This window comes from Vitis vinifera, chromosome 19 (assembly GCF_030704535.1).
Source record: "Vitis vinifera cultivar Pinot Noir 40024 chromosome 19, ASM3070453v1".
Lineage (NCBI taxonomy): Eukaryota > Viridiplantae > Streptophyta > Magnoliopsida > Vitales > Vitaceae > Vitis > Vitis vinifera.
Genome location: NC_081823.1, coordinates 13,819,870 through 13,837,753, shown reverse-complemented (window position 1 = coordinate 13,837,753; position 17,884 = coordinate 13,819,870).

Here is a 17,884-nt window from a genome sequence, read left to right as displayed (position 1 = left end):
TCCGAAAGGTTTCTTTTATTTATTTTTATTTTAGGCCACATTCTCACACGCACGACCATACAATAGTCGTTCCAGATGAGAAAGTCACCATCTATTAAATAGGCAATTTTGTTCTCTCAAGTTGTTGATGTGGGACAACTTTTATTGACAAGTTTAAAAATCTAATCACATAGGTAAACAAAATTTACATTTGTGAGACTCGAACCCGAGTACACAAGTTTGTCGTGAAAGGACACTACCATTGAACCATATGTGAATTTGTAGTTTTAATTGTATATAGAATTATATATATAATGTACATATCTTTTATACGTTATAATATTTTTAATATATATTATAATATTATTTAATAAATTAAACTATTATAAATAGGTTATTTTTAATTATCTTATTATATATTTTGTATACCAATTAAATACAAGGTAAATATCAATTTTATAAATAAAATATTAATATTTTTAATATAAAATACTTATCTAAATATCATTGTTTTTTTATCCCTCAATATATTCAATTTAAACATATTATCATTCTAATATTAATGTGCTTTTAAATTAGTATATTATTGCCTACTATTACAAATTTATTACATATTACTATATATATAGTAATATGCGTTTTTTGTTTCATGTTTTATCATTTTTTTTAAGTTTCCAAGTATTTTCATGAATTTTGATTAATTTTCATTTCATCAAAATTTTTTTTTGGTCAAAATGTTCCACCGTTATTCCCTCATATATCCATAAAATCCAATGATCAATAAATCTGTGATTACTGATTTTTTCATCCTTGCTCATGAGACATCTTCTTCTACCCACCCAACTGCCCGAGAGACATTGGATTCCATGGCCTATCTCCATCAACGAATGAACTCCTAGGATCTTCAGCTTCGTCAGATCCAGGGACAACTCCACTATATCATTTCCTAGATCCACTCTAAAGGCACATTGAGTTCTACCTCTCCACCTCCTTCGGATGCTTATATATATATGTGTGTGTGTGTGTGTGTGTGTGTGTGTATGTGTGTTTGTTCTTTTTGTATCGTTAATTTGGATTTGTGCTTTTTTTTTGCTAATCTTATGTATCCAGAATCATTTTTTTTTTGCTATATATATTCTTCTTTATCTTTAACTCTTGTGTGCTTTCCAATATTTATAATTCATATGTTTTGCCATTTTTATGACATAAAGAGGAAAAAAAAAAATCATTGACCATATTTAACTCGAATAGGGGGAGCATAGGCATTGACATAATAGAAAAAAGATAAAGGAACTCCTTGAAAAATAGGAGTTAATAAGTTTTGAATTATTTATTTAATTCATTCTTTTACTCATTTAATTCTTAAGGAAAATTAATTGTAATAGTGGAGAAAATTAAACCTGAGACATTGGAGGAAATTAGATCAACTATTGAAAGAATAACTTGGAAGTTTAAGAGAGTTACCTAATATAGATATTTTCTATAAGATATTTCTATTGAATTGTCTTTCATTTTAGAACTATTATGAGTCATAAAAGCTTCTTCTCATGACTTTTATTGTCTATTTTTTGGCTGGAGATGGTCTAGGCATCATAGTTGATCTATTGTGTCTTATCAAACTTCTATTATGTTTGGTTGATTTGTATACATTTAGATTCCTTTCAAGCTTTACTTTGTACCTTTTTATCGCTATAAGTGACAACCCGACTCTTGGTAGCTTGGCATGTAAGGGTATCAACAAAATTTATACCTAAGGTCCTTGCACTAAAGTAGCAAAGCTACTGTAGCATAGTGGCTCTAGGATCGAACACTGGGAAGGGTTTTTACTTTAACTAGTGAAGTTCGGAGGATGGAGTGAACTTTTCTTAATAAAAATTAGGTTAAGATGAAAACATAAAAAGATGAAGGTGTTGTAAACTAAACTAACATGAAAATAGGTTAAAAGATGGAAAAAGAAGTTTCTCAAAGCTTTGGATAGCCATGCTTAACTCATTGTGTAAAAATGGAGATTTTGGGACTTTTCACCTCGAGTTGGGGAAGCAACTAAGGTGATGCTTACTTCCCGAACCGGTATGAGTTTAACAACTGAGTTTTAGTCCTTTAAAACTTACAAAAAGGGTAGCTGAACCTCATAAATGCCCTTTTAATGATATAGGTCATCTCCTCGACTTGCAATACAATGGCTCGTAGGAGATAACTAATGAACGTCAGTGGATCTAACAATAAGAATCCACTGAGACCAAAAGCTTATCAAGTATTGGCCATTCAAAGCAAGTCAGAGGGATTAAAAGCTTTACTTTGAATGAAAACATTTATGACACTCAGCTACTTACATTCATGGCTTGGAAATCTCCATCCTGACACGGGAGCTTCACATGGCATCCATTACTTCAAGAAACTAAAAGGTTTTAGCCTCTCATCCTTGGGGATTTCATCCTCCAAGGATGTTTGGCTACTAAGAAAATGAGAAAGAAAAGAGAAAAGAAGCGTATGAACAAAAGTGATCTTATAACTTATAAAGTTACAGGTTACAAGATTAGATGATCATTGTCTGAGGCTCTTCACCTCTATTTAAAGACAATAACAAGCTAAATTACAAGAGCTATTACAAAAGCAACCTATTCATTGGTTGATTACAAGGGTAAAATAGGTATTTACAAAGCTAAAAATCAAGCAAAATATCTTGGAGAACCGGTAGTGGAATAACATCAACAACGTCTCAAAACAGGGGATTCAAAGGAATTTCGCAATGTGCCTAAATCCTCCTTGCGAAATTTTCGCAATGTGTTTCTTCATGGTGCGAAGTGGCAAAATTTCGCACCATGAAGAAAATCTCCTTGCGAAATTGGCCATTTGACATGATGCAGTTGCCTTCCAAAGGCCATATCTTCCTCATTTCAGCTCCAAATCATACACGGTTTGAAGCGTTGGATTCTTGACTTCCTAAGCTTTCAAATGGTATATAGCATGAAAAACATGGACTTCGGGAAGTGCTCCAAAAGTTCAAAGGAAGACTGCAGCTGTTTTTTTCACTCTGTTTTCTTCACTCTGTTTTCCTCTTCTCCATTGCTTGTGCTCGTGTTTCCACTTGAAATTCAAGCCTATAAACGTACAAAATCCTTGCTTAACTCGCCCAAGTAGCTCCTCCATCAATTGGCATGCTTGAATCGATTCATAAGCTGATAAAAACATGTCAACTTTGCCACAAAAAGGTTAAAACCAATTACTAAGGACCTTAATGAATTAATTGGGTTAAATGAATATGATTACTACTCAAAGGTGCTTAAAACCATTATAATTAGGTCTACAAAAAAGCACTTTTTGGTAGTAATCACACCCCCCAACCGACTCATTGCTAGTCCCTTAGCAATGGAGGAGATAAAAACTAAGTAAACTATAATAATATACATAAAAGGGATCATGCAAATCACTCCAAAAAATGATATGAGTGGCATGATGATATCAAAACACATCTCACATGGTGGACTAAAGATATGAAGATTCAAAATATAATAGGAGTTGTCAAAGCTAAAACTTAAACAAAAAGTACAAAGAGTGGAGATTATGCAATTAAGTATCAAAAGAATCTCTACTCTCAAGGTTCCGGATCAAACTCTTCCATAATGAGCTAAGTGTTAATGAGATTAGCTTCCGGATATAGTATGCACAACTATCCTCTCCCCCCAACCTAAGCTTTTCTCGGACATTGGCAAAATTAACCAACTCTTAATAGGTTAGGAACGCACCTTCTTATTCACAATTCTTTTTACTCACTAAACTTAACCAATTCACCTATGTAGCAAGCAGAGGATCGATGACTCCCAACCAATCAAGGTTTAGGGCATCGGGTTTTAAAGGCTTTCGCCACCCCTTCGGATCATGCTTAGGTTTCAAGGAAAGAATAGAAGCTTATTCTCTTTTTCTTTTTCTTTTTCTCTTTTCCTTTTTCTTTTTCTAAGACTCATTGGTCTTTTTGAGGTGTCCCAACACTATTAAAAAGAGGTTAAGTAATAAACCAAGTCAAAATTTTCCTAAGCTTCGAGGGTGAGAAAGTTTTACATCATAAATCCGGGATCTAATGTGCACGGTGTGTGTAAAGCTTGAAATGGAAGAAATAAGTTCGAAATCAAAGAGGGCTTCAATAGATTATCAACTTTGAAAGCATAAAACAAACTCTAAGACTTAAGTAATTAAGTTAAAACTCGACTTATCCTATTTTATTTTGAGAAATTATCTTTAACAACCATAGAGAATGAAACAAAAAATTTTGAAAAAGGGCAAAAACTACTAAATCAACAAAATAACTAACTAAAATAGGAAATACTTACTTCCTCAACTCTCCCCCCAACCGGGATGAACATTGTCCCCAATGTTTCTATCGAAAAAGACGAGGAAGGAATGATATACCTTATGGTGATGTGGTATTCAAGGCGTGTGAGTGCATCCACATGATTCAAAAACCATAAAAAACGTGAGAGAGGAAATAAGATACAAAAAATGATGCTTATATAAACTGAGAGAGTTGAGTACAAGATAGAAGCATGAGGTACATACAATCTCAGAATATAAAACATGCACATCTACAAAAAACATATACAAAATGGAGATAGAAATATCCAATCATGGATGTGGCTCCTGAGGTGGAGGAGGTGATATGCCCAGGTGATGGTGGATCTGAGATAGCATGGCGGAGTGCTGGTCCAGGATAGCTGTGAAAATGAATTTAAAAAGAATCAAAACCTTGGTAAGCATGAAGAAAAAATTTCGCAAGGTGAAAATTCACCTTGCCAAATTTTCGCACTGGCTACTCCCCTTAAAAACCAATCCCGAGAGGTTGCACTTTGATATTTGCTTTGAAAACAATTTCGCAAGGTGAAAAATGACTTGCGAAAATTTTCGCACTGGTTACTCCTTGCGAAAGTGCAATCCCGAGAGGTTGCATTTTGCATCTTGCCAAAATGTGCATTTCGCAAGGTGAAATTCACCTTGCGAAATTTTCGCAACTCACTTTTTGAGTTGCGAAATGGGCTTTTAAGCTTGGACTTAGGTATATTTCTCCCCTATTTCACCTTTCTTTCCACATTTGTGAGCTTGTGAGCTTTCGTACCTGCTATTGGACATCAAAGCTCCATTAAAAACATAAAAAAACAAAATCAAAACTAAGAAACCTAAACAAAATATGTGCAAAAGTATTAAAAATGCAAAGTAAACAAGAATGTAATACTAAAATTAAAACAAAAAGAGATGAGCACTTAGCTTTTCATGCTAAGCTCATCAACTTACCACACTTTCTCAAGGATGTGATGGGTCATGGAGGATGAGTACCTCCTTGTCACGGGAAAATGGCTCGATGTAAGGCTTGAGTCTTTGCCCATTTACCTTGAAGGTCTTTGCACTATTTGAGTTGAGTAACTCAATTACTCCATGTGAGTGTACTTGGTGGATGACAAAAGGCCCTACCCACCTTGATTTGAGCTTTCCCGGAAATAGGTGAAGTTTAGAGTCATATAGCAAGACTCTTTGTCCCTTGAAAAATTCTTTCTTGGTCACCAACTGATCATGCCATCTCTTTAGCTTTTCCTTAGCTATTTTTGAGTTGAGATAGGCATCATTTCTCAATTCCTCAAGCTCATTTAAATCCAAACTCCTCTTTAGCCCAGCCTTAGTTAAATCCATGTTGAGCTTTTTAATGGCCCACCATGCCTTGAACTCGATCTCAACGGGAAGATGGCAAGCTTTGCCATAAACAAGACGGTATGGTGACATCCTAAGGATAGTCTTATAAGCCGTCCTATACGCCCATAGGGAATCAAGGAGCCTAGCAGACCAATCTTTCCTATTGGTGTTCACCACCTTCATCAAGATGTTCTTAATTTCCCGGTTGGCTAGCTCTACTTGGCCACTCGTCTGAGGATGATAAGGTGTAGCTACCTTATGCTTAACTCCGTACTTGGCCAAAAGAGCTTCAAAGGGCTTGTTGCAAAAGTGAGTGCCTCCATCACTGATGATTGCTTTAGGCACTCCAAACCTCGAGAAGATGTTTTCTTTTAGGAATTTGAGAACCACTTTGTGATCATTGGTTCTACAGGGTATAGCTTCAACCCACTTTGAAACATAATCAACTCCTACCAAGATGTAGGAGTGGCCAAAAGACATAGGGAAAGGTCCCATGAAATCTATGCCCCAAACATCAAAAAGATCCACTATCAAGATGGGGTTCAAAGGCATCATGTTTCTCCTTGAAAGCTTGCCTAGTTTTTGGCACTTATCACATCCTTTACTTACCTCATGGGCATCCTTAAAAAGTGAGGGCCACCAAAAGCCCGATTGAAGAACTCTCATTGCTGTCTTTTGTGAGGCAAAGTAGCCTCCACATGCATTCTCATGGCAATGAGATAGGATCCCATGCTTCTCTTGTTCAGGCACACACTTCCTTATAATTTGATCCACACAATACTTGAAGAGAAAAGGCTCCTCCCAATAATATGCACGGACCTTGGCAAAGAAATTCTTCTTGTCCTGAGAGCTCCATTCACTTGGTATTTCTCCCGTGACCAAGTAATTGGCAATGTGTGCAAACCATGGCACTTCCTCCAAAAGCATCAAGGATTCCTCAGGGAAATCATCATTTATGGGAAGTCCATGGGTGTCATGAGCAATGTTGAGCCTTGACAGGTGGTCAGCTACCACATTCTCAACACCTTTCTTATCTCTGATCTGGAGGTTGAACTCTTGAAGCAAAAGTATCCACCTAATCAACCTAGCCTTGGCATCTTGCTTGGTTAGCAAATACTTCAAAGCTGAATGATCCGTGAATACCACAATGGAAGACCCTATCAAATAAGCTCTGAACTTATCCAAAGCATACACCACAGCAAGTAATTCCTTCTCAGTGGTGGTGTAATTCTTTTGAGCATCATTCAAAGACTTGCTTGCATAGTAGATCACATAAGGTTTGCCATCTTCTCTTTGTCCCAAAACAGCCCCAATAGCATAATCACTTGAGTCACACATCACTTCAAATGGCAACTCCCAATTTGGTGCTCTCACAATGGGCGCTGATGTCAAGAATTGCTTAAGAAGCTCAAAACTCCTTTGACATTTATCATCCCACTCAAACTTGGCATCCTTCACCAATAATTCACAAAGAGGTTTGGCAATCTTGGAAAAATCCTTTATAAACCTCCTATAGAACCCGACATGCCCAAGGAATTGCCTTATTCCTTTTACATTGGTGGGAGGTGGCAACTTCACAATTAGTTCCACCTTAGCTCTATCTACCTCTATACCCTTCTTTGAGATTACGTGCCCAAGAACAATACCTTGATTTACCATAAAATGGCACTTCTCCCAATTGAGTACGAGGTCTTTCTCTATGCATCTTTTCAATACATCTTCAAGATGTGACAAACAATCCTCAAAAGAAGTCCCATACACAATTATGTCATCCATGAAGACTTCCATGATTCGTTCAACCATGTCACTGAAGATGCTAAGCATGCATCTTTGGAAGGTAGTAGGAGTGTTGCATAATCCAAAAGGCATCCGCCTATAAGCATAGGTGCCGAATGGACAAGTGAAGGTAGTCTTCTCCTGGTCCTCCACATCAATCTCTATTTGAAAATACCCGGAATACCCATCCAAGAAGCAATAAAAAGGATGCCCAGATACTCTCTCAAGGACTTGATCCATGAAAGGTAAAGGGAAGTGATCCTTTCTCGTTACTGCGTTCAGCTTCCTGTAGTCAATGCACACCCTCCAACCAGTTGTGAGGCGTGTGGACACTTCATCTCCATTTTCCCCCTTGACTACGGTTATCCCGGACTTCTTTGGAACAACTTGGGTTGGACTCACCCAAGTGCTATCCGAAATGGGGTAAATGATGCCCGCTTGAAGAAGCTTCAACACTTCAGCCCTTACTACCTCTTGCATATGAGGATTCAATCTTCTCTGTGGCTGACGAGTTGGCTTAGCTCCCTCCTCCATATAAATATGGTGCGTGCAAATCAATGGGCTTATCCCCTTCAAATCAGAAATTTGCCATCCGATGGCCTTCTTGTGCTTTCTAAGGATTCTCAGAAGATTGTCCTCTTGTGAAACGGTTAAAGAAGAAGAAATTACCACCGGGGCTTTATTGCCTTCCTCCAAGTAAGCATACTTCAACTCGGCAGGAAGGGTCTTCAATTCAAGTTTAAGGATTGCATCCTTAGCTTCTTTCATCTCTTCCTCATCCTTGAACAAAGGGAGGATCACTGGCTTTTGTCTCCAGTTTGACATAACGACATTCATTCCCATGGGTTCAGCTAACCCATCATCAAGATCTTCATGGCTTTCATCTGAATTCTCTTCAAACTGATCAAGGATACTCTGATTACAATGCTCCTCCACCAGGGTATCTATCATACACACTTCTTCCGGGCCCTCATCTTCTTCAGGATGGATGTGCTTTTGACATAGATGGAAGATGTTGAGTTCCAATGTCATATTCCCAAAAGTGAGTTGCATGACCCCATTCCTACAATTGATGATTGCATTGGATGTTGCAAGGAATGGTCTTCCAAGGATGATTGGAACATAGTTGATTCCTTTGACAATGGGATCCGTATCAAGCACCACAAAATCTACTGGATAGTAGAATTTGTCAACTTGAACCAATACATGCTCTATTACCCTCCTGGGGATTTTCACTGATCGGTCAGCTAAGGATAGGGTGATTGATGTTGGCTTGAGTTCTCCCAACCCCAGCTCTTTGTATACAGAGTATGGAAGCAAGTTAACACTTGCCCCCAAATCAAGCAATGCTTTCTCCACTTGGGTTCCTCCAATATTGACTGAGATTGTAGGACACCCCGGATCTTTGTATTTGATTGGAGACTTGCATTGGATTATAGCACTCACTTGCTCGGTTAGGAAGGCTTGCTTTGTAACATTGAGTCCTCTTTTCACAGTGCACAAGTCCTTCAAAAACTTTGCATATGTGGGTACTTGCTTGATCATATCAAGTAAAGGAATATTCACCTTCACTTGTCTTAGCACATCAAGAATCTCAGAAGCATTCTTGATCGGTTTCTTCCCACGCAAGGCTTGAGGAAATGGAGGAGGCATGTGCTTCTTCATCATGCCTTCCTTTAAAAGAATTTGAGGTTCCTCATCCATGCTAGGAATGATGCTTTCTTTCATATGAACTTCCTTTCCCTTTTGTTCATTCTTCTTTTCTTCTTTTCTATCAGCCTTATCTTCTTTGGCTTTCCTCTGATCATGCTCCGGCTGATGCACTTCCTTACCACTTCTCAAAGTGATAATAGCTTGCACGTCCCTCACCTTTGAAGAATCCTCATCTTTGGATTCCACTTCATGTATCCCCTTAGGATTTTGGTGAGGCTGAGAGGGAAACTTCCTTTTCTCATTGACAGTGTTCAAATTTGTGAGCCTTGAGATGGAATATTGGATGTAGTCAATTTTCTGAGACAACTCATTATGCATCCCATCTATCTTCTTGTTCAATGTACTCTCTACGTTGTCAATCTTCTGATTTAGTTGAGAGTTGATGGATTTTTGCTCACTCACAAAGTCACCCATAACCTTGCTAAGGCTTATGAGTGCTTGCTCAACTGAGGATTGACCTTGACTCTGTTGGCTTGATTGGGCTGGTGACTGATATGGGTTTGGCCTTGGCTTCCATGCAAAGTTTGGGTGGTTCCTCCAGCTAGAGTTGTACGTGTTGCCATAGGGAGCATTTGGATTTGGCTTCCATTGGCCAATCAGGTTAGCTTGTTCCCCAAACATTTCTCTTGCTGCCGGAATGGTGGGACATTCTTCCACCATATGTTCAAATGACTGACATATGGAGCAAGGATTGGCTTGTTGTTGAGGTTCTGAAATAGCTTGGACTTCGTGAACTTTTCTCAACTCCATTTCCTCTATTTTTCTAGCCATGGCAGCTACCTTGGCTTTCATCTCCATGTCTTCACTCAGACTGTACATCCCCCCTCTTGACATTTGCTGAACTGGCCTCTTCCCCATTTCTCTACTATTGAGCTCATCCCATCCACGGGAAACCTCTGAGACATAACTTAGGAAGTCCATAGCCTCCTCAGGGTTCTTGCTCATGAAATCACCCCCACACATTGTCTCCAATATCTGCTTCATTGAAGATGACATGCCATCATAAAAATAGCTCACCAAAAGCCATGTATCAAAGCCGTGGTGAGGACATGCATTGATGGCCTCCATATACCTCTCCCAGCATTCATAAAATTTTTCATTTTCACGTGCTGAGAAGTTGAAGATTTGTCTCTTCAATCCATTTGTTCTGTGAGTAGGGAAAAACTTCTTCAAAAAATCAGCTTGAAGTTCTGTCCATGTTCTTATGCTTCTCGGCCTCAAGGAATTGAGCCATATCTTGGCTTTGTCCTTTAATGTGAATGGAAAGAGCTTCAACCTCATAAGCTCAATAGCTGTTCCCCCTTCTTGAAAAGTATTGCACACATCTTCTAATTCCTTTATGTGCGCATATGGATTTTCACTTTCCATCCCATGGAAAGTAGGAAGCAGAGGCACGATGTGTGGCCTGATAATCAATTGCTCTGTAGGAGGAATGATGCAAGATGGTGCACTCATCCTCGGAGGGTGCATCCTGTCCCTCATGGACCTATACAAGTTCGGATCATTCCCCTGCCCGTGTTGTGAATGTTGATCCTTTGGCTGATTCTCCATGACTTCCAAAATAATCTCTAATTCAGTAGCTCGTGGAGTCTCTATCCTTACTAACCTTCCCTCTTGGTCTCTAATCCAATAGGGCATGCACGGATTCAGCTGGAACAAAACAAATAAACAAAACAAAGAAAAAGAAGAAAAAACAGAGCATGCGGAAGGAAAAACAGAGTATGAAAAATAAACTAAAAATGAAAGTTAAAAGCTAAAAGAAACTTATCTAAACTAAGTTAAAAATGTTCTAAAATTAAAATAAAAAGTTAGTAAATAAAAAAAATGAGATAGAATTCACCTTACTCATGAGAAGTCTCACAAGTTACCTCCGGCTGATATATTCATAGTGAAGTAGCACCTTCCCCGGCAACGGCGCCATTTGACAACCCGACTCTTGGTAGCTTGGCATGTAAGGGTATCAACAAAATTTATACCTAAGGTCCTTACACTAAAGTAGCAAAGCTACTGTAGCATAGTGGCTCTAGGATCGAACACTGGGAAGGGTTTTTACTTTAACTAGTGAAGTTCGGAGGATGGAGTGAACTTTTCTTAATAAAAATTAGGTTAAGATGAAAACATAAAAAGATGAAGGTGTTGTAAACTAAACTAACATGAAAATAGGTTAAAAGATGGAAAAAGAAGTTTCTTAAAGCTTTGGATAGCCATGCTTAACTCACTGTGTAAAAATGGAGATTTTGGGACTTTTCACCTCGAGTTGGGGAAGCAACTAAGGTGATGCTTACTTCCCGAACCGGTATGAGTTTAACAACTGAGTTTTAGTCCTTGAAAACTTACAAAAAGGGTAGCTGAACCTCATAAATGCCCTTTTAATGATATAGGTCATCTCCTCGACTTGCAATACAATGGCTCGTAGGAGATAACTAATGAACGTCAGTGGATCTAACAATAAGAATCCACTGAGACCAAAAGCTTATCAAGTATTGGCCATTCAAAGCAAGTCAGAGGGATTAAAAGCTTTACTTTGAATGAAAACATTTATGACACTCAGCTACTTACATTCATGGCTTGGAAATCTCCATCCTGACACGGGAGCTTCACATGGCATCCATTACTTCAAGAAACTAAAAGGTTTTAGCCTCTCATCCTTGGGGATTTCATCCTCCAAGGATGTTTGGCTACTAAGAAAATGAGAAAGAAAAGAGAAAAGAAGCGTATGAACAAAAGTGATCTTATAACTTATAAAGTTACAGGTTACAAGATTAGATGATCATTGTCTGAGGCTCTTCACCTCTATTTAAAGACAATAACAAGCTAAATTACAAGAGCTATTACAAAAGCAACCTATTCATTGGTTGATTACAAGGGTAAAATAGGTATTTACAAAGCTAAAAATCAAGCAAAATATCTTGGAGAACCGGTAGTGGAATAACATCAACAACGTCTCAAAACAGGGGATTCAAAGGAATTTCGCAATGTGCCTAAATCCTCCTTGCGAAATTTTCGCAATGTGTTTCTTCATGGTGCGAAGTGGCAAAATTTCGCACCATGAAGAAAATCTCCTTGCGAAATTTTCGCAATGTGAAATTCACATTGCGAAATTGGCCATTTGACATGATGCAGTTGCCTTCCAAAGGCCATATCTTCCTCATTTCAGCTCCAAATCATACACGGTTTGAAGCGTTGGATTCTTGACTTCCTAATCTTTCAAATGGTATATAGCATGAAAAACATGGACTTCGGGAAGTGCTCCAAAAGTTCAAAGGAAGACTGCAGCTGTTTTTTTCACTCTGTTTTCTTCACTCTGTTTTCCTCTTCTCCATTGCTTGTGCTCGTGTTTCCACTTGAAATTCAAGCCTATAAACGTACAAAATCCTTGCTTAACTCGCCCAAGTAGCTCCTCCATCAATTGGCATGCTTGAATCGATTCATAAGCTGATAAAAACATGTCAACTTTGCCATAAAAAGGTTAAAACCAATTACTAAGGACCTTAATGAATTAATTGGGTTAAATGAATATGATTACTACTCAAAGGTGCTTAAAACCATTATAATTAGGTCTACAAAAAAGCACTTTTTGGTAGTAATCAATAAGGATATGTTTCTATTACATGCTTTCACAATGTATCGAGCAAAATCTCTAACTATCATGTTCTATTGCTTTGATCATATCTTATCTCACACATTTTCCACCTTTGTTGAAGTTTTTTTTTATGTGTGTAGGTTACAGGATTGGAAAATAAGTACTACCAGATGATGCAAAACATTCCCTTAGTTTATTTTTAATTAAGCATTAATGTTTGTTATGTAAACTTCATTATAAGAGTTCAGGTGGGTTTATGTAATGATGTTTTGTCAAAAGATTGCCATAAAGGGAAATTGTTAGGACATTAAGCCTTGATTATATGTCGACAATTTTGTTCCTTTTAATGTTTGGCCATAGAAGTCTTTTTAGATAGTGACTTTCTCTCTATTGAAGATTATGAGTTGTAATTTGTCTAACTGAGAATTCACAAGTACATCTAAAAAAGTTTGGCTTGTAGTAAGTTAGGCTTCTTTGAGGTATAAATATGATTGGTAATTTTTTTGAACTTAAATTAATTTTATAAAGTTTTTTAAAAATAGAGGATGCGCAAGTGGGGAGCAATGCTTAAGTGTTGTGACTACTCAAGTGCCCCATATTACTTGAGCGCCCAAAGTGCTCAAGCCACCTTTGTAAGCTCGAGCAATCATGAATCTCTAGTCGAGATTTTTTCACGCAAAATTGATTTGGAAGTCTTCTAAAACCAAACCTTTTGGAGATTTATTCCTACAAATACCTCTTTATAACCCCTTAAGGGTTAGAGATTGTTTTAGAGATTAGTGAGGGATCTTACATTCTTTAGAGAGAGTCTCTTAGAGAAAAAGCCTAACGAGCCGCACCATTCCCGATCTCTCATTTAAGGATTCAATATTTGAATCTTGGTTTGAAAACCTACATCCCTTTAACAAGGTTGAAATGTATTCACTAGAGTAATAGGAGGTTTCTACGTTGCAGACATGGATCAAGTTTTTTTAAGTATTGAAGAGTAAGTCTTTAGGGTAAAGTGGCCAAGTAAATCTATGTAACTTGATATCATATAATGGATTTAGATTAGCGATCATTGACTTCTTGGTTTTTTACCTTCACAATTAGTGTGGGGGTTTTCCATGTAAAAAATCTCTTATACCTTATTGTTTATTACTTGATATCTTGTTTGAATTGCTGAGATGTACTCTTCACTGTTCTTGTTGGGATTAAGCCCCTAAAGGAAAGACATGATGTAACAAATTTAGACTTAATTGTCCTCTTGCCATCCCTTTGGTGTATTGACATTGATTTGAGCATTTAACTCATATCTCTTACATTATTATATGACTTGGGTGCATTAGGAGTTGCACACAAGATACAAGTCATGAGTTCCTTATAAGTACATAAGTTGTCCATAATTGGTTAATGGATTTGGTCAATTGAAGGGATGACTTATCTTGGACATTGGGATGAGTTTCAAATGATGAGTGCACTAGTTTATGTGATGCACATTGGACTGGACCTATGGTGAATCATGATGTAAGGCTATCAAATGTCATGATTCACCAAGCTATTATGCTACATGGACTCTCAAAGTAGAGAGGATATCGAGCCTATGTTGAAATCAACAAAAGGCTTTGACCTATGGGAGAGACCCTAAAGTCTTCATATATCCTTATGGATTAGGTCACTGTTAATGGAGGTTAGTAACAATAGGTATTCTTAATAGAGGCACCATGATATCTCATGGGATTGAGACAGTGTGTCCCCTTGGGTAATCCAAAGGACATGTGATCATGAAATTTATGGCCACAACAATTCCTTTAGTGGAATTTGACTTATGCTCCTTGGAGTTGGAGCTAGAGCATGTCAGTTAATCATATAATAAGTGGGATTTATAACTTAAGAATTGGAGAGGTAATCTTGATCGGTGATAGCACTACCTTGTTAGATTATGAACACTAGTTCATTGGGAGTTTATATGCAATGGATAGTAGGATGTCGTGGACCTGAACTTTGTCTCATTATTATATACATATGGTATTAGAGTGTAGTTAATTCTCTTTAATGGAATGTTGAATCAATTTCAAAATTGGATTTTGATGGAGCAAATACTCCTATGGGTCCTAGTGGTTCTCACTTTGAGCTTATATACTATGTGACACATTTTATGAGGGTTGAATTGACTCTAGGTTGATTCTTGTGCATAAGAGCATTTTGGTAACTATGCAAGGTGGCATAGGGGATAATGAATAAGGTATTTGGTTTGGGCCAATTGATCAATTAGATGACCCTATATAGTTACTTAATCAATTAGGAGCCATTTTGAGCTAGACTAAGTGACCCAAGCCTTGATGGGCTTAAGTCACTTAAGCACAATCAACAACCCTATAAATACCCCTTTATGGGTTAGTGTTTCCTAATGAATTTTTATGAGAGTTGTTTTCCACCTCTAGAGAAAGAGAGAGAGAAATCCATAGCCTCTTCCCTTTTGTTGCCCACACTTTAGAGTGCCAAGATTGTGGTTCAAGTCATCGAGTGGAGGATCTTGGGTGTACGAGACCTTCTTAGATGAGAGGTTACAACATGTGAACATGCGTAGAGCGCATGCACAAGATGTGCATAGGCCACGTGCATGGGAATTGAACGAGACATGCACATGGGTAGTAGCATGAGGAGAGAGACTCTCCATTTTTTCCAAGTATGTTCTTCATCAGATGGATTTTGATCTAGGAACATATAAATCACATGTATGAGTTTCAAATCTCTAGATCTATAGTTATTAATGGTTTCCATTTCTAATTTATTCCACTGCGATAGATTTACAAATGCCTAGAGATAGATGCATGCACCCTATGAGATCTAAGGTATAGGAACAAAGTATTAATCAGGGTTCCCAAGTGATGATAATAGTAAGAAATCAAGATTGGACCTAGCACTAATTAAACATCTGGTAAAGTCTGGACTCTTTGATTCCAAAAGATCTTCTAGTTTATGAATCCTATATAGATGGTAAAATGATCAAGAAGACTAGAGGTAAGGAATATTTGGAGTTAGTGCATACTAACATGTATGGAACTTTTAGTGTCTATACATGGGGAGGGTATGGGTATTTCATCACTTTTAGTAATGATTACTTTAGGTTTGGATATGTACATAGGAAATCCGATGCCTTGGATATATTCATTGAATTTAAGGCGAGATCGAATAACCTATTGGGTGTACATACCAAGTCATTTCAATTATATCAAGTTGATATGTCTGGTAAGTTTGATTCTTTTTGTTAAAGTATAAGATTATTTTCTAGTTATGTTCATCAAGGTCTCTATTGCAAAATGAATAAGTGGAAAGAAGATATCAAACTTGGATGGACATAGTAAGATTTTGGATAGGTTTCTCATATTTTCTCAAATTCTTTTGGGGATATGTCTTATAGATTGTGTAATTACTTTTTTTTTTTCTTAAGAGGTGTATTAGTTTATAGGATATCTAAGAGGATTTTTGGGTTGTCACCTTTATAGTCAAAATCATCAAAAGATATTTGTTAACATAAATGTCCCATTTTTCATGAAGATTATATGATAAGGAAGAAGACATAGAGTGATATAGATTGGAGGATATATTAGAAGATAGTCCCACATTGCATAGGATACTATGGATCCAGAGGGTTAAAGACATACCATTCCTATGATTTCTAGTACACTAGTACCTCATCATAGTGGGAAGTTTATATCCCACATATAATGATGAAGCGGTGAGCAATGTTTATGCTCACTTAAGGTAAGGACGTGGAGACTTGGATGATACAAAGAGAACCAATAGCTTTATATTCCTCATGGGAGAGATATCATGTTCACTTGGACTTCAAAAAAGCAACCTATTGTGAAACTTTCAACCTATGAAGTGGAATTTGTGAAAATGTTTACAAAATCTCATAATCAAATTGTGAAAATGTTTACAAAGTCTCTCAAGTTTAATGATTTTAGAATGCTAAGGATGCTACTTTTACAAATGAAGTTGAAGGCATGAGTGAAAATGTTGACAAAGTTTAAAATTTTTAGAAAACTAAGGATGCTATTTTTACAAACCAAGTTGAAGGGAGGATGTTAGTTAAACTGGATTTAGGAAGTTTCTAAAAATTAGAATTTGAGTTAGATTCTAAAATGCTTGATTTAGTTTGTATATTTTGTTATTACAAGATTTTATATTTTACCATTATGAGTATCTATTTTTTTAGGTGTTAATATCTATAAATAAGATGTTACCTAATAGTTGAACAAGAGTGGTGGATGACAATAAATTTTTTCTTAATCATCTCAATTATTTAAGTATCTCCCTTTACATATGTAATTACTTGTGTGTTTTTTTCAACCATATTACTACAACATATGTGAATTTGCTGGTTGGTCTATGAAAATTTATATCAGTTGTTCAACCTGTTAAATTCTGTTAGGCTTGTGTAACGGTATTTAGATCATAGCATCTTTCCCTAAGCCCGCATTTTTCTAAATATATAATTAAAATTGTTGTGTTTGCAATTTTAATGAAATCTAGCATTGGATACTTAACTACATCCCACAAAACGACAAAAAAATGGTGGCCATTTCATGGAGGCTAACCATTCACCTGCCTTTAGCCAAGTTGTGTTTCAACAGTAAAGTAATTATCTCAATCAAAACACAAAATTTAGTTTTCTAAACAATTATTGTTCTTGGAAAACATGCAAGGAACTTAAGCATCATAAGGTACTTAAGCAATCCTAGTTGGACGTTCAGTATCCAGATCTTTTCAGATCTTTTCATTAATTGGTTTTTCTCTTTTTGTGCCAACATCTGCTCTCTCTCTCCAGCATGCAAGCGTAAGTGGTAAGCACCTCTTTTGTGCTTTAAATTAATTGAATACTTGATCTTATTCCGCCATTCTTTTGGGTCTAACCCAAAAATACATTTACCATGCCTTCTTTTCATGTCCTCAACTTACTCAAAAGCTCATAAGTCCCATTGGATATGATGTACTGAGTTTCAGATTTTTGAAGTAAAATTATCAACATTGTTTATAGGTTATACTCTTTTCAACAGTTTAAATTGTTTTTGTTAATAGATTATATGGTTGTTTTAACACGGAAATTGGAATGAAGCCAAATATGCAGAAAAAAGAAATGGTTGTGACCAATAGTTATATTTATTCTCT